We start from the raw sequence: 23,605 nt of genomic DNA on the forward strand, positions 1-23,605 counted from the left end.
CAACATCGCCGAAATCCGTGGTCTCAAAGTAATATCAACGCGGAACAATCGACCACCTCTAAAACTCATCTGGGTTATCTTGGATCTCCGACCAGCGAATTTTGCACGATGATCTAGGAATGCGACCAGCAAAGGGATCGTCGCGTAGAAGCCTGTGGGGCAATGAAAGACGCAGTCAGAGACGATCCACACTTTTTCAAAAAACCTCAGAGGCGAGGAGTCATGGTGTTATGGGTACATCCCCCAAAATTAAACAACAGACAAGTCGGTGGAAGTCACCTGGCTCGCCCCGCCCCCCCCCCCCCCCCCCGAAAAAGCTCGTGGGGTTAAATCGAATTCGAAGACGATGCTGATCCATGTTCTTGACATAAAAGGGATCGTACACTCAGAATTCTTCCGTGAAAACCACACCGTCAGCCAACAGTTCTATTTCGAAGTGTTGAAACGGCTGCGTAGAAGTGTGGCACGAAGACATCCGGCTTTGTGGAATTCCGGCGAGTGGTTCCTACATGATGACAATGCTCCAGCGCATACGGCTCTCAGTGTTCGGCGGTTTTGGCCTCAACGCAAACGACTACTTTGACCCACGAGCCCTATTCGCCAGATTTGGCCCCTGCACACTTCTTCCTGTTCGGTCGGATGAAAAGGGACTTGAAAGGCAAGCGTTTTGCAGATGTCGACGGAGCCATACGAAACGTCACGACTGCGTTAGCAGGTATAACAGAGGCCGAATTCGCAAGGTGTTTTCAACAATGGAATGAACGTTTGGATAAGTGCATTAGTACTATTGAGAGTACTTTGAGGATGACTAACGTTGCATTAAAAAATATTGTCCATGGTTTTTATCAGGAAACTCCGGTTATTTTTGAGTCCTCCCCTCTATTGGTGGCGAGCTCCACCACTAGAAAAATTGGCGCCGCCGTCGGCGTGACGTGACATGAGGGATCACGTGGACACTGCGGCAGCGTCGGTTACTTCGGAAGCGCTGAAGCGAGCTGAAAACGAAAGTTTAAAGTCTCACCTGCGCCGCGGTTCTGATTAAGTGGTGAGGTTTTACCGCCTTGGGTGTCTGCTTGACAACATTTGAAAGTACTAGAATAGGTAGTGGCTGCCTTTGGAGGCGTGCAGCATGGTTGGCTGCTGCTCGGTGCCGCAGTGCCGAACGTATGCAACGGAGCCCGGTGTCAGCCTTCTTCACACGTAGCCGCAGGGCTAAGAGTTGCGTGAAACTTGGCTGGCGAAACTTAGAACCGGCAGACAGCCATCAGCTACAACTCGAGTATGCAGCAAGCACAGACGCGAGGAACATTTCTGCTACGGCACCGGGACTGCGCGATGTTCGGTGAGTAGCAGAAAACGCGTACTGAGACAGACACCCGCCGTGGTTGCTCAGTGGCTATGGTGTTGGGCTGCTGAGCACGAGGTCGCGGGATCGAATCCCGGCCACGGCGGCCGCATTTCGATGGGGGCGAAATGCGAAAACACCCGTGTGCTTAGATTTAGGTGCACGTTAAAGAACCCCAGGTGGTCAAAATTTCCGGAGTCCTCCACTACGGCGTGCCTCATAATCAGAAAGTGGTTTTGGCACGTAAAACCCCAAATATTATTATTATTACTGAGACAGACGCTCTGCGCCCGTTGCCCGGCTAATGTCATGATGGTTTGGTCTATGAACTTGTTGATGCTAGATACTGGCAAGTTCACTGGAACGGAAAAGGAGCAGTAAGACGCACATTAAAAGGCGTGGCATATAGTCATGTTTGTGTTATGAATTAATGCACTGAATGAAGAAAAAGAAGCAAAGGGAAATCGCACGCTGAAAAGACCGATAAACATACAGTGTGACGCAACTTGAGAAATAATATTGAAATGTCCAAGAATTTAGAAGAAAAAAAAACATTAAATCGTCGCGACGGCACATCACAGTCGCCGTTGGCGTCGAAGTCTATAAAGAAATTATTTTTGAATAGTTCTGATAGCGCCCGCACAACACTGGTCGCTAGTGTACTGTCAAATTCTCATATGCTGCAGCCTATAGCTCACGGCACGGTGCGAAATCGCGTTCACAGCGAAAGCGAAACATCGTGCGCGGACATTCATGCAGACGCGCAGACGGTTGCTGTGAACCCGTGCGATCGCTGCATTGAGGCTTCATTCTGTTATGCCCCATTTGGTTATACAGACAGCCCAATATAGGAACATATTTGACATAGTTTACTCTCAGCGTTTGCCTACCTTTCACGCAATAAGTCGGTTCGGGAGACTTCATCGCGGCGACCGCGCGCAGTGGCGTTCACTGTGCGGATTCGGTAAAGAGATAGCGTCCGTGAACGGTTCTGTGCTTTCAGTTTACCCAAGATTATTATATCGACAGCCAGAAACTTCCCTCGTTTTGAGAGTACCTACATAAATGCCCAGGAGGGCTTTCGCGTGGTGCTGTTATTGAGCGCCGTAAGCGAGACCTACAAGCAGCACGCCGCGTGATCCCTCATACTACGCACGGGAGGCGCTTCGGACAGATGGCGACTCCGTAACTCCTCGCCCCCAATAATCGCACTTCGCCCTGGGGTGATGTGTTACATGGCTGCCACGGCGTCTCTGATTGGTTCGAAATGCGGCCATTGCAGAATTCAACAATAAGGCGGAATGTGACGATGTCCGCGGAATAGCAACCCTGGCACCCGCTGCTGATCATGCGGCGTCCAGCACACAGCGCCGCGCTGGCCGCGTACACTGCAAAATAATTTACACCCTAAAAAGTGAAAAAGGGTGTAAATGTATCTATAACTCACACCCTAAGGGTGTTATCCATATGACGGACACCCTAAGAGTGAGAGTCATAGACACATTTACACCCTTTTTCACTTTCTAGGGTGTAAATTATTTTACAGTGTATGCACGCCACAGGCCGCGCGGGCGTCGTCGCACCTGGGGCAGCCCTGCGTAGAGCAGCGTAGGACAGCGCTGGACAGCGTAGAAATGACGGGAACGCGCCTATAGAGGATCCGTACAATTGTCATCCCAGTAACAAAGGACAAGACGAAAAACAGTACCGATAGAAAGAAACGGTTGGGATGCCCGCTTACAGCACCATCGCATAAAGCGTAACTTACTCCATTCGGAGGACTGAACAGTTGAGTCAACACATTTTAGGCGGTGGCCGGCAGGCCAGTGTGAGAAATATCAAGTCGAGGTGAATTCGTTAACATGAGGGTTGATTTTCTGCGGGAGCTGTTTGAGAAAAGTGAAATAATAATAATAATAATAATAATAATAATAATAATAATAATAATAATAATAATAATAATAATAATAATAATAATAATAATAATAATAATAATAATAATAATGATAATAATAATAATAATAATAATAATAATAATAATAATAATAATAATAATAATAATTATTATTTGTTGTCGATGGTGATGATTACGTTTTACTGCCGACAGCCACATAGGCCATAATACCAGTTGAACAATTTTTTCCTTTTCTTTCTCTTTTTCATTCAGAATTATGCATTCGACGTCATGTATTCTGCATTGCCTCCGGGATTGAGCCAAGCACTCATTCCAGCCAGCACGTACAGCAAACTAAGCGTAGGCTCGTCGAATCACATCAACAACATCGCGGAGGGAAAAGAGAAAAGCACAATAAAGATGCGCAGCAGAAAGAGCCCGGAGGAGATTAGGTCGGAGGCGAGAAGAGTGGCATTACGGAAAACCGGACAGCGTAGAAAATGGCACTACCGGCAGCGCTGAGCCCATCGAGACAGAGAAGCTGACACGAGCCAACACCGTGACACGTGTATTCAGGCACGAAGTGCAATGGCTTTCACGAGGTAAATTAATAAATCTTGAGCAAATAAAAGAATTTCACAAGTACTTTCCGTGTCACGCGAAAGACTTCACAGTTTTTGTTCCCCGTTTGCATGGGGGCTGGTTCTTCACGAAACTTCGCTTACGTGCAGTCGGCGTCAAGTGATTGCGAACGGCGGTGTTTGAGAGAAAGCTGAATATTTCCGCAGGATAAGCGCAGAATGTGTTATTCGGATTTCCATTTTGTACTAGTAAGCTTGAGGAATAGCGTTTCACGGTTTTCAGGGCTACGGTCGCGAACTGCTCGGAAATAGAACATTCTCTCAAATCGCCTGTCCCGTGAACTTTTGAAGCTGGTTGTAAGTAAGTACTGTACTTAACTACTCTGTGCGATCGGCTATATTTTCGGCGATGCTCTGGTCATCATGTCGACCGGCATCGCGACTGGCACGCGCCCGAACGCCGGCTAATGACGCAACACTTTTACGCGAGGGAAGGTTTGACAATGCAGTCTTAAATATCGAGTGTCTGCGCCTTGTATTCAGGGAATCCGATATCTGTTTGTTCATCCCTGCGTGTGTAGTTGTGCGCTTTTGCGTCTTGAGGATTTCGCAGTCCGATCTCTCTTACGCTACTGCGAAACTTAACGTAACGAGAATTTACACATTCTCTAACTTCTTCACATCGTCTTCAACAGGGGCATTATACTTGACAGTAGCGTTGCATTCTTCAGCTGTAGTGTTCAGTCTGATTTCTTTAGCAGGGGATCTTCAAAGTAAGTTGTATTTTACAAACCAATTTTGAATATGCATTCTTCCTGCTATTCTCTAAATGACGAGAATTCTTCTTGTTACTCTTACTAAACCCTTCTTCCAAAGTACATCAATATTACGCGTTAAACTTGTTAATCATTGTGCATTCGGCTTCCGTTGTTACTTGGCGACGTATTCGCCGTGTGTCACTGGCGTCTTATTTTGTCCGTATTCTGCTGCGAAATTATTCCACGCATCGCGCATTGCTAACCTGCTCACATTTTTTTGAATGCGGTAACTCCGTTCTCCATCACGCTCAAAGCATTGTAGTTTTTTCTCGCACTCATTTCGTTCAACGCAACATTGTGTTTCCTTTCTTTTTTGTTTCTTTTTTTTGCCTATCCCATTCTTAGACGCCCTGCAGCTTTGCCTGGTTAAAATTATGAATTATGAATTATGAATTTATGAACCGGTGTATCAAAAAGGCCAGGATGCCGTAGAGAGAGACGGAATCTCGCAGGCTTCTTGCGCACGTTCCATGAGGGCAACATACGTGTTTCAATAAAAAAAATATATATGTGCGGAAGTCAATGTGAGTGAACAGCCGAAAGCTTAAGAAAGTTATTCGCTTTATTAAGGGAATCGCGCTCTCCACGACGTATGTTTCTAGTGATGAGGATATTTAGGTAGCGTTTCTTGTTTAATTGCGTAATTACAGCGCACGTCAACCTGAGTACGGCCCTCGTATTTCGTCTGTGCGTATTTTCCAGCTCACCGAGCCTCTTTTCATGGCAAGAGTGACCGTTCTGCGATCGCGGAGGTCTTCTTCATTCTTTGCTGATCGCTTTCGAAGCGGCCGGCCGCTGGCTGAGTACGACTTGTGGCAGGGCACCCTTGGCGTCAATCACGAGCGTTCGTGGTCAACACCGTACGCGACGTCAATCGTCGTCGTAGAAATCGGAAAGAAAAGAACATGGCGGGCAGGCAATGGCCGCGCCTGCCGTACAGAGTGCGCACTGGGAAACTTTCGAGAATCGCCGCTTGTGCAACGGTGCGCGTATGCCGAGTTTCGCCACACAGTGCAGCGACTGTAACGACCTGAGAAGAATTGCGTCACGTCTTGGTTGCGGGAGCAAGTGGCGAAAGTCCTTGCGTCGAGAGACACAGAAATTCGATCGCGAACACGATTCGCTTTGTCGCAGACGTGCGATGCTGGTGAGGGATGGCGAAACATTTTTTTTTTGTTGACTTGCATCAGTACGTGCAGACACCTCGAGGTCAGACAGAAAGGCATCACATGTCTACGTGTAATTGCGCACAAAGGTATTCGAAATGCGTAAAATGCGACAAATTTCAGATACTTCGCGGCCTGATCGGACATCACGCGACGCGGAGGTGAAGTTGGCGCTTGACTGCGTGCACAGTTCTTGACTGAGCTAAGCAGGAGCTCGGCTGGCGAGCGATTGCGTGGGAAAGCGGCGAGGGCGGGTGCAGTGCTATAGACCAAGACCAATTATTAAACTGCGGACATTTCTTTCCTTTTCTTTCTTTTTTTCCCCTTTTTTAAAGCACGCAATGTGGGTTTCCTTTTGGGATCCGTGCTACTTGCGGGTGGGTGACAATTTGGCCCTCTCATAAAACTTTCTGCGCAATGTGCAAACTTCCTACGCCCTCCCCTCCACCCCCCCCACACACACAAACACACGCACGCGCACACACGCGCACACACGCGCACACACGCGCATACACGCGCACACACGCGCTGGTGTAACGCGCTTTGCCACAGGATATTGACCAGCGAATGTCAAGACGGCGAAACAATTGAACAACAAAGTGTGGACTGTTTTTGGGAGATCGTTAACTTGTGTTTTCGTGCAACACAACGTATAGCTCATTGCCAGCAACGCAACAATCGGGTCTACAGCACACCCGCTGTGGTTTCTCAGTGGCTTAGGCTTTGCGCCACTAAGCACGCGGTCGCGGGCTCAAATAGCCATTTCGATGTGGACGAAAAAGGCCCGTACACCGTGTATTGGGCACACGTTAAAGAATCCCAGATGGTCGAAATTAATCCGGAGTCCGGCACTACAGCGTGCCTCGTAATCGGATCGTAGTTTTGCTAAGTAAAAACCCTCAAAATTAACTTATATTTAGGCCAATAAAGCGTACTTACAGTTTCTCTTGTGTAAATTTCCTCTCGAAGGTGGTCTTAAACCACTTCCTTCTTAGGATAGCCCAACAGAAATAACGAGTGTCCTTAAACCACTTCTTTCTTCGGATAGCACAACAGAAATAACGAGTGGTCTTAAACCACTTCCTTCTTCGGACAGCACAACAGAAATAACGAGTAACTGAAGGCATGGGCCCGATTCGTCCTTGAACAGAATGATTATCACTCGATGCCACCGCGCGAAGTGTCAGCGTTGATATAGCCACGTCTACATGGCTGCAAGATGCAAACAGGGCTGGTTGCCTTTCCTCGAACGACTTTTCCCTTTACTTCTGAAAGAGACAAGCTTGTAGCCGCCACTAAGTTGCGCAAGTAGCCACTGTTGTGGTCACGTTCATGCTTCGCGGAATTATAAGCGTGCGTCGAAAAGAAGAAATGTGTTTGTTTCCATTGCAGTACAGCCACGTCTGCACACACACACACACACACACACACACACACGCACGCACGCACGCACGCACGCACGCACGCACACGCACGCACGCACGCACGCACACGCACACACACGCACGCACACGCACGCACACGCACGCACGCACGCACACGCACGCACGCACACACACGCACGCACGCACGCACACACACACACGCACACGCACACGCACACGCACACGCACACGCGCACGCGCACGCGCACACACACACACACACACACGCACACGCACACACGCACACACACGCACACACACACACGCACACACATATATATATATATATCATCATCATCGTCATCATCATTTATTTACCCTTAAAGGCCCTTGGCTTAGGGCATAACACAAGGGGGGGGAGCAGTCGTTACATATACAATGGTCGGTAACAACAAAAAAGCAATACAAAGTGCAGGGTTCATGTTCAAAATTAACATCTTCAGAAGCATCAACACTAAGACACAGCGGCTCAAGAACAACTTGGAAACAAAACAAAACGCGCATACACATTCAAAAACACGGCAAAATAACTCAGCCCTTGAAACGTGCTGTTAACAAGTGCCTGAATTTATTAGGTTCTATTTCAGTAACTATGGAATCGGGTAAGTCATTCCACAATGTAATGGAGCTAGGTAAAAAAAGATTTATTAAATGAGTTTGTGGAGCCATGTATGCGCTGCAAAAGACTTGAATAGACGGCGTGAGGTGCGAAGCGGCGGGTGTAATACAGAATTTCTTAGCTGTGGGAAGGTATAGTACAACTTGTGAAATAGGCAAAGCTGTCAAATTTGTGAAATTTGTGAAAGATAAAGGGATGCCTCGATACGAGTTATACTGCGTCGTCTGTCATACTGCGATGTGATAAAACGGGCCGCGCGATTTTGGATGGCTTCAAGCTGATCGATTAGATAGTTCTGACGGGGATTCCAGATCAAGGCAGAAAGCTGGGCGAGTTGGTGTGTCATCATTATTCATCATATCATCATATCAGACTGGCCGCTGCCTAAATGGACGGCTACGAGAACACCGAACGCTGGTAGGTTCATTAGCGGCGGGCGGCCATTTGGCCATGCACTGTAAGCGATGCGGGTGCGTGCCGGCGTTTGACACCACGTGTGTGCTTGGTGTAGGGGAGGCACAAGGTGGGGGCGCGAGATTTGTGAGGCGTATCACATTGACAGGGAAGGTGATAACTGTGTCAGCACGGCTTCACTTGCCTCGTCCAAAAAAGAAAAAAGTGTACTTAGAGAACAGTCCGCCACATTTTGATTAGAATGTGATTGTACTGTTTTAACACTGCGTGCGCATGCACCAACGAAATGTATATATGTACCTTCGCTCGCAGTAAAAACCAGTTGATGTTTAGCGCTCGTCCTGTCGTCTTCTCTGTCTTTGTCCCTGCTATTTAGCGCTAGTCTTTTGAATAATGATTCCGGATCACCGAGGCATATTCGAGTTTCGAACGGATTTATGTTACGTAGGCGAGTTGACGGACAGAACGGGGTGAAAAAGCGATGGATCGTCTGATAAACCCAAGCAGCTTAGAAGCATCTGTACAAAGTTTTGCAATGTGCTCAGACCATGTTAGTTTGTTGTTCACGATGATTCCAAGATACCTGTATGATTCTGTTTCAGAGAGTGGTGTAGAATTTAATGAATACGGGTAGCTGAGGTTACTTCGCTTATGTATATATATATATATATATATATATATATATTATACATATGAGTATCAAAAGGTCGTCATTGCAATCATAGTTGCCCCCACGACCTTCAGCAGCATGAACAACAGCAGCCTATTTTATGTCCGTTGCAGGACGGAGACATCTCTGTGCGATTTCCGATTTGCCCCGGTACATCAGGTTCGTCATCTATCTTTATCTTGTCCTCTGCCGTCCGCGCTAAGTTTTTTTTTCCCCTTGGCACACGTTCGGTATCTGCTCTGCGGATTACATTCACCTAGCTGCCACCGTTTGCGCCGTCGTCTTTCAAGCGTATCTCTGGCCTGTCTGCACCATTGACAAAACGGAAACGTGAGTCTCAATTTCAAGGGGTGCCCTTATACCACCAAGCAACGTATACCGCGCTCTACTCGCTCTCTGAGTCCCAAAAGCTGGCATTTTACTAACGCCCGAGTGGCCATTCGGAAACATACAGGTCAATAAATAATAGCTTCCGAGGTCGGGCAACCTGCGATCACTGCGTGTGCGCCTAGATCTCGCAGGCCACACTTCAATATTGCTAGTTCCGGCTTTATCCGCCAAGGAGTAGTGCCTTGGAAGTTGGGAATCAATGTGGTAGCACGCGCGCTCGTCGTCTTCATTTAGGATATGTTTTGATGCCTGTCCAGCATAATGAGCACTAAAGTACGCACAAAAGCAGCCATAAAGGACGGATGTGGTCATTTGAATATCTTGGCATTTTTTTATGTACGTGAATCACCCGAATTCGTATTCGTGACTGTATGTTACGGCGCGCTATAGTGCATACCATGCGGCCTTCTCTTGCCAGAAGCCGGAAGTTTCCTTTCTCTTTGCATTTCTGGCTGTCTCTTAGCTACAGGCGTTCTGTAATGTATTTTTGTGATTACAGTAATCAAAAAGACAGGCGCGACCTTTTTAATAACGACATCTAATAACGACAACAAGGCACTCAAAATTTTGTAATTTTTTTTTTGCGACCGCTTGGTAACAAGCCGCGTTAGGGGTCATATTATTCGATTTTTTTTTCTTTAAATGGTCCAATTTGGCTCCCTATTCTCCGAATCAACGCATTCCATTTTTCTAATGGATGGATGACTGATCTTGCTACAATAGCGACATCGACCAGCATATATGTCCGCACTACATTATGGCGCGATGTTACCAAACGGAAACATATCTTTTCCTCGTTTATTTGTCAAATAAACAACTTCCTTCTTGCACATTTGTTTGAAAGTGGCTTAGGAGGTGAAATAAGCGAGAAATAAATTATCAGTTATATTCCATTATACGACTCCAAAGCGGGTTAAAGTTACGCCGGTCAACAGGTTAGCGCACTTAATTCTTGCGTATGGGCTCGAGAATGCTCTAGAGAAGCGCAAATGCCTATATAGCCTGACATGGCCTGCACGATCCAGCATCGGAAGCCATGACATTCGGTAACTTGTGAGGACTGAAGCAATGTTAGGCCAGCATAATCCTGGCAAAAGTCTAGGGTATATATAGAGGACGCTTGACGGTGGACTCAGGCCACTCCGTGACACAGGCGCACGGCAAACACGTGACCATTGCGGTGTAGCACCACCTCGTGTTTCACTTCACTGTATTTCTTTAAGGCAGGCAGTAGTTTCTTAATGCACACTGCAGTGCGACTGTTCAATGTAATGTCCGCGCTCTGCAATGCAACCCGGGCCGCGACCTGCAGTTTATAGTGAGGTTCTTATTTCGTGCCAACAAGATCACGGCATTTGCACGACACTAAAGATGGGTCGACACTTATTGCGCCTCTAAACCAGCTCCATATTTGCATTGACGTCACAAAGAGCGTCCTTGGCCATATCTGCTGCTGTGTGCTCGGCTTATTCAATGAATGGTCTAAGGCATTTTGACTGTGCAAGTCGGTGTAAGAACTTTGACGTAGCGTCCTGCCATCCGCGCTACTTGCAGAAAGTCACAGTTTGGCTGCCACCTCCTCTCTGTCTCTGTCCTTTCTGCAAAGCAATTTTCGACGTCTCGATACTCGAGTAGTTCGTAGAACACGTGAATGACCCGCCTTGTTAGCTCACAGAAAGGCGATAGGACGAGCTTAGAACTGTACAAAATAAAAGCTCGTTATCGCTGCGCAATAAAGAACACCCATTCATTAATTTCTCCGCGTTCTTTCTAAATCGTGAAACGGCATAAAAACAATGCGCTGACAACCGGCGACTCGCACAATAACAGCTCGACGCGTAAACTAACTGGCCGCAGCATGTTCTGTGACAGTCGTCGTCGTACCTGGTTAATGCCGCTGCTCGCCGACCGGTGGAGGTGGTGGGAGTCCAGGGAGGCCTCCCGGCCGGGCCAGCCCGGCGGGCGGCACCCGGTCCGACGGTGCTCACATGGCCGCTCGGCTTGTATAGCCGCCGCAGTCCATGGCCAGGAGGCGCGCACCGCGACAACGGATTCCATTCGTCGTCTTCCTCGGCGCAGGATTCGCCTTCGAATACATAATTTCGCCTTCGATAACATCCTTGTTAGGATGTTATCGTTGAGTACTGGATGTGACTCAAGCACGATGCTGTGCTAACGACCAGCATTAGTCGCACTTTTTATATCTTATCATCATCATTCTCTATCCCTCTTTCCTTTCCTTCTTCCCCTTCCCCTGTAGCGCGGAGTAACCGGTTAAGGCGCATAAGCTCAAGCCGCGACCTTACTATAAGATAAAACTAAGCCTCTGAGCATTGGGTACCGCGTATGTCGGCGTACAAAGCTATATTTAGTACGCGGGCGTGGCTGTTGTATGACAGAAACGACACGTACCCACGAAAGAGCAGGATCGACCAGAATTGGAGTTGGAAGCAATACGGTATCACTCCATCTTCCCGCTAACTAACATGAACTATTCGTTATGTGTATCAAAACCAGGAGGAGAAGGAAGAAGAATTACTTCAGCAAGTGGACTGCTCCAAAGGACACAAAGCCCGTACGACAGATACGACAGGATGGGTGCCCCCTGTCGTGTGTGTCCTTTTGCAGCGTCAGTTTTCGGTTGCTATTTTCCTGGAATATGACTCACCCAGTAGCCCAAACCTACAGTGACTATAAGAAGAAGTACAGTGGGCATGAGGCGTCCTATGAAAGGACAACAACAGCAACAACCGCGATAACTACACTGATCCCACCTAGACAGAGTAGAGGTCACTGGGTAACTATGCCAATTGGTGAAGGACAGTTACCGGATAGTGTCGGTTGAAGGAACTGGTTGGCTGATTGCTCCATGGTTTAATGGTACAACGCCCTCTGGCAATCGGCCAATAAATGCGGTAATGGAAGGGTTAGAAAATCTAAAGGATCTAAAAAGAATAATTTCCGAAAATTTAAGCTGAAGCTAAATGTTAACCTAAAGGTTTCAAGCTGAAGCTTAATGTGAAGCGAACAGTGTTAAAGTAAAAGAATGGCAAAGTAGGGACGGAAAAAAGCTTACCCATCATGCGAAGCAGTGGCGGGACAGCTGCCCAAATACTGTATATTGCGCAGTAAGTCACGTACTATTTCGCTCGGTGTCGATAGAGTGAGCATTTGCAGATGCGCAGGAGCAGTTGAGAAAGAAAAGATGTCTGAGTCGTCTGAGCCTGTGGAAGTGACGTTCCCTGGCGGCGTAGAAGCGCAGAGATATGGCTGTTTATTTCTCCTCTTATCTATATTTTCTCTTACTTCTTACCACTCGCATTGTAAATTCTTTCTTTCTAATTATTCTGCTGATTTGCTCAAGGCTTAATTATGTACCAAGCAATGACCGAAAAAGCATCGAATAAGCGCATTCAGCCCCGTGTTATTCAGTTGCTGCAGTACTGAGTTAAAGCAGTTGTCTGTTATCGAACGGGTGAAGCCCGCTGGAACATACGCCTTTTTTTTCCCCAGGCGCAAGTGACCGCAAGTGTTAGCGCCACACCACCCTGAAGCCTTCGAAGACTAACTTCTTCCATCCGGGAAAGGCTGCGGGGATGAAAAAAAAGTACACACAGGGACATTTATGTACAAGTGTATGCGTGTTCCGTGGGAGAATGAACTTCTGGACTCGGAGGAGAGCTGAATGGTCAGAAAGAAGCAAGTCTGGCTGTGTGTCAGATAAAGGTGGTGAAGAGCCATTCACTAGGCCAGGCTGTTGAACGAACTCTCACTGTGTACATGAATCCAATGCATTGTAATGGTGAATTGAGGCGACTTGTTTAGCCTTTGTATATTTTGGAACACTTGGAATGCATCTGTATCGTTCTTCAGCTCATTCCATACACCGAGCGAGTCAGTGTAAATATTGTGGTGCTCTCACACGTGCTCTTGGGACAAAAGAACAACACAGTAGGGCAAACAATCACAAGGGCATTTATTGCACCTTTCATAAATCAGTGCCTGGTAGCCGAGTTGCTATCCACAAAACATGCCGACGGGCGCGCGACAAATCTAGAAGTCCGACTCACCGCGACCGGATAGCGCGCGAATATGTTCGCCCCATGCTGGAAACCAACGCCTGGTCGTTTGCGCGTTCGCACGAGGCCTCACGAGACGGTCTCGCAGAAGCATGGATCGGCGCACGCGCGGAACGTCCGCGGCGCTTGCCGACCCGTAGCCCAAGAGGAAGAGCCTTCTCCTTTCCGCGCCTAAGTAACCCCGCCGTTAGGCGGCGTTAGCAGCGCAGCACTCACGCCATCTCTCGTACTGCGCTTCAACCACACCGACCGCCGCGGGCGCCAGGCCACGCGGCGAAGCCGGATCACAGGGGACGGGAGCCATGCGGGAAAACAGCATATCACGGGACGCGTGAGAGTCGCGCATCCCCACAATATCCACTTCTGCAACGTTGGGTAACGCGCTGACACACTCGTAGGCATTGTATATGCATTGTAATTGTAGCAGCGATGAATATGGGGTTTCAGTGGCATAAGTGCATGTGTACTTCATTCTGGGATGACTAGGGCATACCAGGGAGATGCTTCCTCCTTGTAGAATAACCGTTGCACCAGTGTACGCCACGCAATGTCACTGAGCTACTGCAGCCAGAGTTGTACAAGCTGGCTGTTTACGTCGGCGAATATTGATTACTTTGTTTGTGGTAAGAGACGCCTAACACCAACGAGGAAGGCCATTCTGTGTCGTGCTCAGAGAAGGCTCTCTAATGAAATAATTTTTAAGAGCAGAGGCAACCGCAATGCACTGTCTTTTAAAGATCAAGGCCTTCTCTCGTAGATTCACGAGCTCTGAGATAGTGTTGAGCTGATCGGGCTCTCACGAAATTGGAATGGGTGTAAGACGAGAAAGGGTGGCGATAGTCCCAATGGCGTCTCTGTTTATGCCTTCCAGACTTGCTCACTACCGAGCAGTAAGTCGGTGGATTTTTGCCTGGTAGACAATGCGGGCTTGGGGAACTGAGTGAACGAGGCCGTGAACCGCCTCAGTACGTGTCCCGTCGCTCCATGGTGCAGTCCTGCGAACGAAGCATATAGTTGTTGCTGACGCTCTGCGAAGCTTCCGAAGCCAAGAGGCACCAGATACAGACTGATGAATTTCTAGTCCAAGCACGCGCTCCTCTTTAGTTTCCAGCACAATTGCTTGGCCAATCCTCACTTGAAAGTCTGCCTCGAATGCCACCAAGCTCTCGGACGTTTAGTGATCTGTGTATATATATATTTTTTCAATTTCCAGCCAATATCTTAAGCCCAACATTCGGCTAGACCTTTTGGCTAAGATCAAAACTTTGATTCTTCCAGCAGATCCTTCCGAAAACACTTTGCAAACATTAAGGAGGTGGCCTATGTAGACGTGGCCGAGTATCGTGATCGATACGCCATGACAGTGGCTGTACTAGATCAACAAAACCAAACCATTGCTGTGAGCTCATTCATTACAACTTCGCCGGAGATCGGGGAGGAAGTCGCAATCGCCTTGGCATACGCCTCCTCCGCAGCCAAATTCATAGTCAGCGACTCAATGACAGCAATACGAAATTTCGCGAAAGGGCACATTTCGCCCGAAGCCCTCAAAATTCTCGCCAGGGTACTGGAAACTCGGCGCAGATGGACGCAACTGGTTTGAGAACCGGCACACTCCGGTCTTCCGGGAAACGAAGCTGCCCACAGTGCCGCCAGAGAACTCACCATCCGCGGCCACACGACAATCTCTTGCGATGAGCAGTTAGAATCACTCTGCCGTTAAGGCATGGACCGGATAGTTTCATACAAGGAAATTCTCAAGCTCTACCGCCAGGGCAGGGGGAATTACCCCGCCGCTCACAAAAACTTAGATAACAAGCAATCAGTAACCTGGCGCCTCTTACAGACTCAAACTTTCACAAACCTTGTGACGTACAGTCACCTCAATTCCGAGCTATATATACAGCAGATCGTAAGTTATGCGCAGGTATGCAGCCGACCTTCAGCACATTATTGTGCGCGTGTCCTCTGATAAGTATCAAAAAACGCACCAGCTCATTACCTATCCTTCTATAGCCACCCTACAGCAATGGGCGACTGCAATGCTCAAGTTCAGACACGGATTTCCAACTTCGGGTCGTCCAGAAGGCCGTAGACGCTGCCAAAGCGCAAGGCCTGGCCGCCGCCCGAGGAAAAGAGGACGGGGCCTCCCACTTCCCTCCTCCCCAAACCCCATATCGGATAAAATAGTTTACTACTACTACTACTACTACTACTACTTTTCCCGCTATCATTTCCGGCTATTCTCTGTCGTGAATAGGCGCTGGCAGTGAATTTCATCTGCTTGTCCCCACAAAGGCGCTAGACACGAGTAGCTAGCCGCTTGATCTGTACTATTAGCTACGTGGCTACAACTGTCACGTAGCTTCTACCGGTGCGGAAAAGCGCTGCTGAACCGCTTGTTCTGCGCACAACACATCACAACGTGCAGCCACCTGTCATACTACGCTATAGCGCGGAGGTGAACCCTCACTGTCCGATAATCACCGTTAGGGCTTTAAGTGTCTGACGTCATGTGCTGTTATCAAGGAAGTCCTAAAGCATGCCCGATATGGAATACAAGTTAAATATATAAAAGAATTGCTGCCCCTACGATGTATTTAGAGTCCATCGTATAAGGAGCGCCGGTAGCGGTAGAGCGCACTACGTGCTTGTAAATGCAGCATTTAGTTCTTTCTCTATAGCCTTGTCCTCGAAGGAGCGGCTCGCGCACGTGCTTCTTGCTCACTCGTTGTGCGCAGTGTCCAGCAGGCAAATGTCATCAACGGGCGACAATTAAAGAGCAAAGTATGTCTTCACCCGCCGTGGTTGCTCAGTGGCTATAGTGTTGGGCTGCTGAGCACGAGGTCGCGGGATCAAATCCCGGCCACGGCGGCCGCATTTCGATGGGGGCGAAATGCGAAAAACACCCGTGTACTTAGATTCAGGTGCACGTTAAAGAACCCCAGGTGGTCGAAATTTCCGGAGTCCTCCACCACGGCGTGCCTCATAATCGGACAGTGGTTTGGCACGCAAAAGCCCATAATTTAAAGTGTGCTTTCTTCTTTATATTTACCTTGATTCCACATTAATAAGGACGCAGTGCTGATTCCTGGGGTGGTGACCAGCCCCTCTACAAACATCCCGCTTACATTTGATAATCGCAGCAGTTGTGATCATAACATTGCCAGGTTACACCCCCCCCCCCCATCTGTTCTTTTATTGCTAATCAGATCACATATCATGTCTGCTTATTACAGGCTTGTATAGAGACTTGGCTGTAGTTTGGTTCCATACTTCTAAGTGTATACATCCGGCGATACCGAGATCTCGCTGCCGAGCGCGTCGAAGTTGCAAGCACCTATGACCAGCTGCGGTGTGACAGCAAATGAGCCAGCATACGATCTGAAACCTCCCTCCAAGGAAAAAAAAAAAGGAACACGGGAATGAGACAGCACCCGCGCTCAGGCGCCGGTCTGTCGATCGCCTCATTTGCAGTCGCAGGCCGGCGAATCTGCATCACTGACATTCGCGCCGCCGAGCTGCCTATGCTCAACCGACGGGGACACGATCTGGCGCATATTTTGCGGTATTATGCCGCAGCCTGATGGAAACAGCTGCGGGGGAACCTAAATGCTGCGGGCCATGCGAGCTGGAGCACGCGCCGCGCATGCAGGATCGAGACGGCAGCCCCCGAGCTTTCCGCTCCGAAGAAGAGCGGCAGAAGCGTTCGGGCTTACGAGCGCGCGTGTAAAGTTTACGGTCGCAAGAGAGCGAGAGAGGCTTGCTAAGACCTCTATAAGTTGTCGAGCGGATGTGCTGCGGTCTCCCGTGCTTGCGCGCGCCACAGGTCAGCGGCCCCAACAGACTTCCGATTTGCGTGCCTTACCCCGATAATCTACTACGTTGCCGGGAAGAAAAAAAGGCGTGTTTTCCCGATGGTATTAACGGGCGGAAGGTCTCATTTTTCTACGTTTTCAAATAACAGAACTTATGCGCCTTATGCCCCAAACAAATATATGTACATACAATTATGTGTGTACGTGTGTGCGTGTGTGTGCGTGTGTGTGTGTGCGTGTGTGTGCGTGTTAGTGCGTGTGCGTGTTTGGCGGGCTTCTGTATCGGAGCATTATAGTGCTGCAAAATTACTGGGCGATAACGGCAACATTCAAGGGTCCTTGTTAACTTTAATCTCATAGAATGTTTATGCTTATCCGCCACAAGGTGACAACCTTACTTTCATGCAATTTTTGTGTTGGGCACTACACCGCTCACAAACAATACCATAACGCAAACACCAAATCAACCGAATGTACAGACTGAGAGGCCACGTTGCGCGCCCCCGTTTCCACAAAATGCACAGTTGGCTATACACTTCGTGTTTAAAGATTAGTTGTCGGGAATTTAGACAAAATAAATAAAAATAGCCTGGTGGCAGATTCTGCCCCTTGAGTTGGAGTGCTCGAAGATGTGTACATTACTTACACAATAAATGGAAGCACATAACGAACTAATTACAAGAAATGCCATAAACAACCTGCAGCTAATTATTTCAGGGCCCACATCTCAATCTACCAATTGAAGCCAGAATTTCTCAAGGCCCGTCCTCTGGCAGCGACGTTTAAAACCACCGCCACTTTTAAGCTACGGGTCGTCAAACTTTCGCTAAAATGAAGTATTATTACACTTACTTTCTTACCGAAGTGCCTTTTTAATTACTGCGGGACAAATATAACTGGAACACCCATACTGAAATTGTCGCACACTTTGGGTAATGTTACGTCGCAATACGGTGATGAGCATTTCTTGGGCGTTTCCCACGAGGCCGTCCTGTCATCAGCGCGCGCCCAGACGACGACGGTGCCCGACATAGACTGTGGCACGCAAACAGAGCAGCTCACATCGAGGTGTCAACTACGGCGAAAATCACTCTACCCGAACCTGACTCTGACAAGCTGAACTAATTGACGAAAGGGGAACAACGTCGAAGGTTACCGCGGACACAGCGTCAACCTGGGATTCCCAGATTGCTATACGCGCTTGCGCCATACGCGGGGGCGAAGGTGCAACATAGGAGGTGGAGTCCGGCGGAACAGTGCGGCATCACGGGAGAGATTTTGAGACCGATTCGACGATTGTGATTGGCCGCCATGCAGTCATCAGATTCCCTAGTCTAGTCTCCTAGGGACGACGATGGTATTAAAAGCGGAGACCTTTGGTGCAGTGAGGAGTGGAGCTGACGTGTCCTGACGTGAACTCAGATGTTTAACATACTCCTACATGGAGTGGGCTTCCGTATCTGGAACCAGTGTAAATAATGTAAAATGAAGCATTTTCTTTCTTCATTCCTACTACCGGACTTACTCGTCAGCGCTGCCTCTGGTTCGCTGCGCACGCCGAGCGAATTCTTTCCCGCCCAAGTAAATTAGTGCTCGTTAGTGCGGGGCACGACGTCGTGCATAAGTACATATAAGCTTCGCAGATTACAAAAGAAAGCTCTCCGTCAATTCAGAAACGTTCCCTGGGATTCACCGTCACATATCGTCTATTCCTTACGTACAGGATGCTACCTTTTGAGCAATTCTGCAAGCACAAATTATTGCTGCGTTACGAAATGAGTTTAAAGTATAATAACACGTCATTTAACACACTGTGCAAACTATGGTGTATTATAAAAATGGTGTACAGTTTTCGGAGCAAGACAACCTGGCTAGTATCTTTCTGTGGGACATATAGTAGCAAGGTTGGCTATTCGTGGCTACAGCAGCATAAAACATCAATTGAACAGACTTTTGAATGAATGAATATGTTGTGGCATAAATGTCCCCGAGGTAAGGCAAAGTGATCTCAACTTTAATTTTCTATGCAGTTTTGCTAGTTTTGTTACTATATTATCGCGTATGCCGCGGCTGATTTGTACTGAATGTGTAAAATGTGGTATGCGTTCTTTTTTTCTTTTTTGTACTTCACTAGGCATGCACATCATTCTTTTTTAAAAACTCCGCAAGCGATAATTATTTTGCGTTCTCGTTATTATTGAAGTTTTCATACTTCTTATAATGCTTTACTACTGATAACCACCACTGTCGCGCTGCCATTGACTGTCTCTAAGGGCGCAGGGATCTCGTCAAGCTGTCGATTGACACAGCGTTCTCTCCCTGTTCGCTGCATTTCTGTTAAACGTAGCGCAAAAATAGATCAAGTGGAATACGGACCCTCCTATAAAATCGATCCTTCTTGTAACCTTTACATGCTGCGAGAGCTCAATAGGCAAGATCAAGCATGCCTTCACCGCATCAGACTGAGCGTAACCTACACGAAGTGCTTCAAATGCAAAATTCAACGGGCAGACTCGCCGCTGTGCTCTGTCTGAGTGTTACCGCTACTTCTCAGGCAATTAGCGGTCGCATTCAGACAGATGGCACTGTACGGCACTTGAAGATAGCCCTGTACACTCGCAGCACGACTGTAGCTTGGAGACAGGACACGTTCTCGGCCCACGGCAAAACAACACCGGAGCGTTACGCGCCGCGAAAGCTTTTCCTGCTTTCCTCGCCCTCAGGCTCACTAGAGCAACGCCATAGCCACCATGCCACTACGGTGGGTAGGTTCCGAGTTTTATATAGATTTCACTACACAATGGCTTACTGATTCTGGTAGTAATCGCGGTGCCACGCTCGCACACGCAAACACGAAGAGATCTCACTCGTTGACCACGAACAGTCGCTGTCACAATGCTGGCGTGATGAGAGCAAACACAGGAGAGCGAGCGCTGCTGCTGCTTCTCCCTTCAACGCGTCTCAGACGTTCAGAATACACTACATCTATGACTAGGCGCATACAAAAGCAGGGCACATGCAGTCAACGCAAATGGTGGTTCGCCCAGTCTTTGCACCCGCTAGCGGTTACCTTCGAGGTAAAACGCGGGCACTGCACAGAAGGGCTAGAGGAGGAGACGCGCGCTCACCTCATAAATTTCCACACTGAGATTATATACCATGACTTCGATGGTGGCAAATACACTTGTTACACTCCATATGGAATGACTCGTGTATATATATATATATTGTTTGGATCCGACTGCTGGTACGATCTGTTGGGAACTCGGCGCTGACGCCCGTGGTTGTACCTGGGTCGCAAGCCCCAAGGGTAGCGTTGGCCTGGCGGCCTGGGGTACAACTGGAAGCATCCGAAGGTCCCGGCAAAGCATGAGTCGACTGGTAACAACAAAACAACTTGTTTATTTTAACATCGCAAAGAGTTGGTGGTCAGGTTTGACCGAAGTAGAGAGACGGGAGAGCACTTCACTCCACAGAAGAAATCGGAGCCCTCTCTTTGGCGTCCGGGGGCAGCTGTTTTTATACTCTCGCAGTTGAGGGCAAGAAGGAACCCCTCCAAAGACGAGCACGTGAATGTACAATGGGCTAATGGTGACGCACACTGTCGTAGCGATGCCGTAGCACCATGTCGAGCACGATCTCGTAGCACCCTGTCGTGGCGCTGCCGGTCGGACACAATGACTGTAATGAGAGGATGGTCCCTGCTTTGGCATCGCCTGTTTCGGGCACAATGACTGGAACGAGATCCCTGCTTTGGCATCGCCTGTTTCGGGCCCAATAACTGGAATGAGATCCCTGCTTTGGCATCGCCTGTTTCGGGCACAATGACTGGAACGAGATCCCTGCTTTGGCATCGCCTGTTTCGGGCCCAATAACTGGAATGAGATCCCTGCTTTGGCATCGCCTGTTTCGGGCACAATGACTGGAATGCGAGGATGATCCCTAGGCGGTCGCATCGCCGCAGTCGCGCCTGGAAACACCTGGCGATGAGTGTTGCGGCGACGACGATCGGGCCAAAATGTCTGCCGCCCCGCCGCAGTCGCGCCGGCAAAACCACGTGTCGCAGGCGAAACGCAACAATATATATATATATATATATATATATATATATATATATATATGTTCGAACTTATTCATTACCTACATTACCTACAGCAGACATTTATAACACTTTGTGACTCTGCCCACGAACGAGGGCTATACCCGAGAGGAGCACGCCACGTTACGAAGAGATGAGACAGTTACAGGCGTTCACTGATCGACGACAAATTCGCAGAGGGCACTACTGCAATTTCTCTATACTATTTTCAAGCCCTAGACTTTGCGGGACTTCACGCTGTTGCTGAAAGAAGAGCTTACCGTAATGTATACCAGGAGATCACCGGATGCTGCGGACCACGTGGGAAAGATCTCGCTGACGCAACATCAAAAATGGCCTCAACTGTCGGCGTACTTGTCACCATACCATTCTAAAGGCCAGACTGCGATAGTTTTCTCGTCGAAGCTAAGCGGAAAACGATATCGAGACAGTGGGCAAAACGAGAAAATCGTCACAAACGTCTTTGTAAGCTCGACCCCCCCCCCATAGGACGTTTCGTTTGTTGTGCGTCAACCAAGATAGCCATGCGAGCCTCCTGCACAGGTTCGAACTAGGCGTTGACTCTTACGCGACAATATTTGCATCTCATCCGACGCGCGCGCTCTCGACAGACTGTGATAAGTGCAGCCTACTTGAGAAAGTGGATTAGATACTTGTTGCCTGTCCCAAGTATGACCGTGAGCGGGAGGCACTGATCTCTTTCGTTAGCGCCGATTCATAACAGGCCGATCAGTGAAAACGTCGCACTGTGTCCATGGCTGCAAATAATATGAACGAAATGAGTCGCCGAGTCACTCTTGCAATTTTTTTAAATTGCCCTCCGGACACGAAACGTGCACACTCGTTTAATCGCACCTTACTACCTAGACTCGTCATCGCTCTTCCTACCTCACTTTTTCTCCTTTTCCCCTCTGAGTAGAGTACCACGCTAGAACATATTACCTCAGGCCAACCTCTCTGCGCTTCTCATGTAAAGCCTCTCTTTTCTCTCTCTCTCTCTCTTTGTCACTACGAAGACATACACACTTTAACTTAAATACACATTCACGCCGCAGGAGAAACTGCACGAGAAGAAAGACTATCCACTTGCATATTGGATGGCGTGCCGTTCCATATGCAAATTTTAATGCCTCTCTGCAGACACTACCGAAGTCGCCACCAGCGAGCGAGCACGCCGTATCAGCTGCCGTGCGTCCAACAAACACGCGCGTTATCTTCGAGGCTGCCACACACTCCGAGTCAATTTCCGCCGGCTGTCTTCAAGACGAAAGAGGAGGGGAGATCGACGTCTCCGCGCAGCTTCTCAAGCTGACGGCAAGGCGACGTCGAGCGCGTTGTTGTGCACCCGTTAACGTGTTTTGGCGATGAAGTTGATTTGCCGGAGATCAAGCTAGCGTTTCTTCCGTCGCTGCGTTTGATAGCCCGTACCGTCGCTCGGTCGCGTGCGACACCGTGAGAGATCACGAGCTCGTAGTGAGAGAGAGGCAGCCAGCATGACCGGGTAAACGCCGCAGGCGGATGTCGCCAAAAGCGAAGAGCACGTCGTCGCTCCATCATCTCATTAATCTAGGCTCTAGAGTTTCTTGTCAGAATGCCTTATCTTTGCGATAGCGCGAGCCTCTAGCGTGCGTGGTCGCTCTCCCCGTGGCCACAACACGACGAGACGACTTCCCTGCCTATGGTGAGAGGACCGAACACTTTGTTTGCGAAGTCTCATTTCACTGGAATATTGCTCGAGCTAACACGCTTGAACGATTGAGTGAAAAACAAGAATGAAAACATGGCTGATAACTGGGTAAGATAGCTGATAAGGTGGAACACGCGAGATGAAAAACAGACGTTGTTGTTCAATCAGTCGGCTGTGACGTATAGAAGATATCCAAACTATCAGCTCGGTTTTGAAACTGGCCGCGAGACTTGTTCTGTAGTGATTTCCTCCCGAGTTAACGCTATACTGCTGAAATTAAGCTTCCACCCCATGCTGGACGAGTTACATCACATTTTCATTATCACTCGTTTTCATCGCTGCCGTTATAGTTTGATCAGTCAGCCAGAATGCACTACGTATACAGATTTATCTTACACCGGGGTTTGCGTAGCAATCCAATATATTGAATTGCTGAGACTCCTGCCAGCCATCTACACTATTCGCTGCAAGTTTTCAGCAGCGTGAAAAAACACAGCAGCATGCGATCTTGCCACCCGCGTGGTCGCCACATATTTCCGTTGACCCAAGGAAGTGTGGCAATGCAGCCAAGCGGACTTACGGGCCGGCGCCCAGGGACGCG

General features: G+C 48.6%; 1 protein-coding gene and 1 long non-coding RNA gene across 5 annotated transcripts in view; one reads left to right on the forward strand and one right to left on the reverse strand.

Annotated features, from left to right (window-relative positions):
• LOC142584968 (uncharacterized) overlaps positions 1-3,893 on the forward strand; it is an 80,623-nt gene extending 76,730 nt beyond the window's left edge. Inside the window, exon 3 of one of the 2 annotated variants that reach the window (XR_012828991.1) lies at positions 3,513-3,892. This is a non-coding gene — a long non-coding RNA (uncharacterized LOC142584968). Of the gene's footprint in view, positions 1-3,512 lie in introns of both variants that reach the window. The other variant, XR_012828992.1, reaches the window with a different exon arrangement.
• LOC142584966 (prestin-like) overlaps positions 1-23,605 on the reverse strand; it is a 247,453-nt gene that overhangs the window by 146,686 nt on the left and 77,162 nt on the right. The window lies entirely within an intron of this gene.

This window comes from Dermacentor variabilis, chromosome 6, assembly GCF_050947875.1.
Source record: "Dermacentor variabilis isolate Ectoservices chromosome 6, ASM5094787v1, whole genome shotgun sequence".
Lineage (NCBI taxonomy): Eukaryota > Metazoa > Arthropoda > Arachnida > Ixodida > Ixodidae > Dermacentor > Dermacentor variabilis.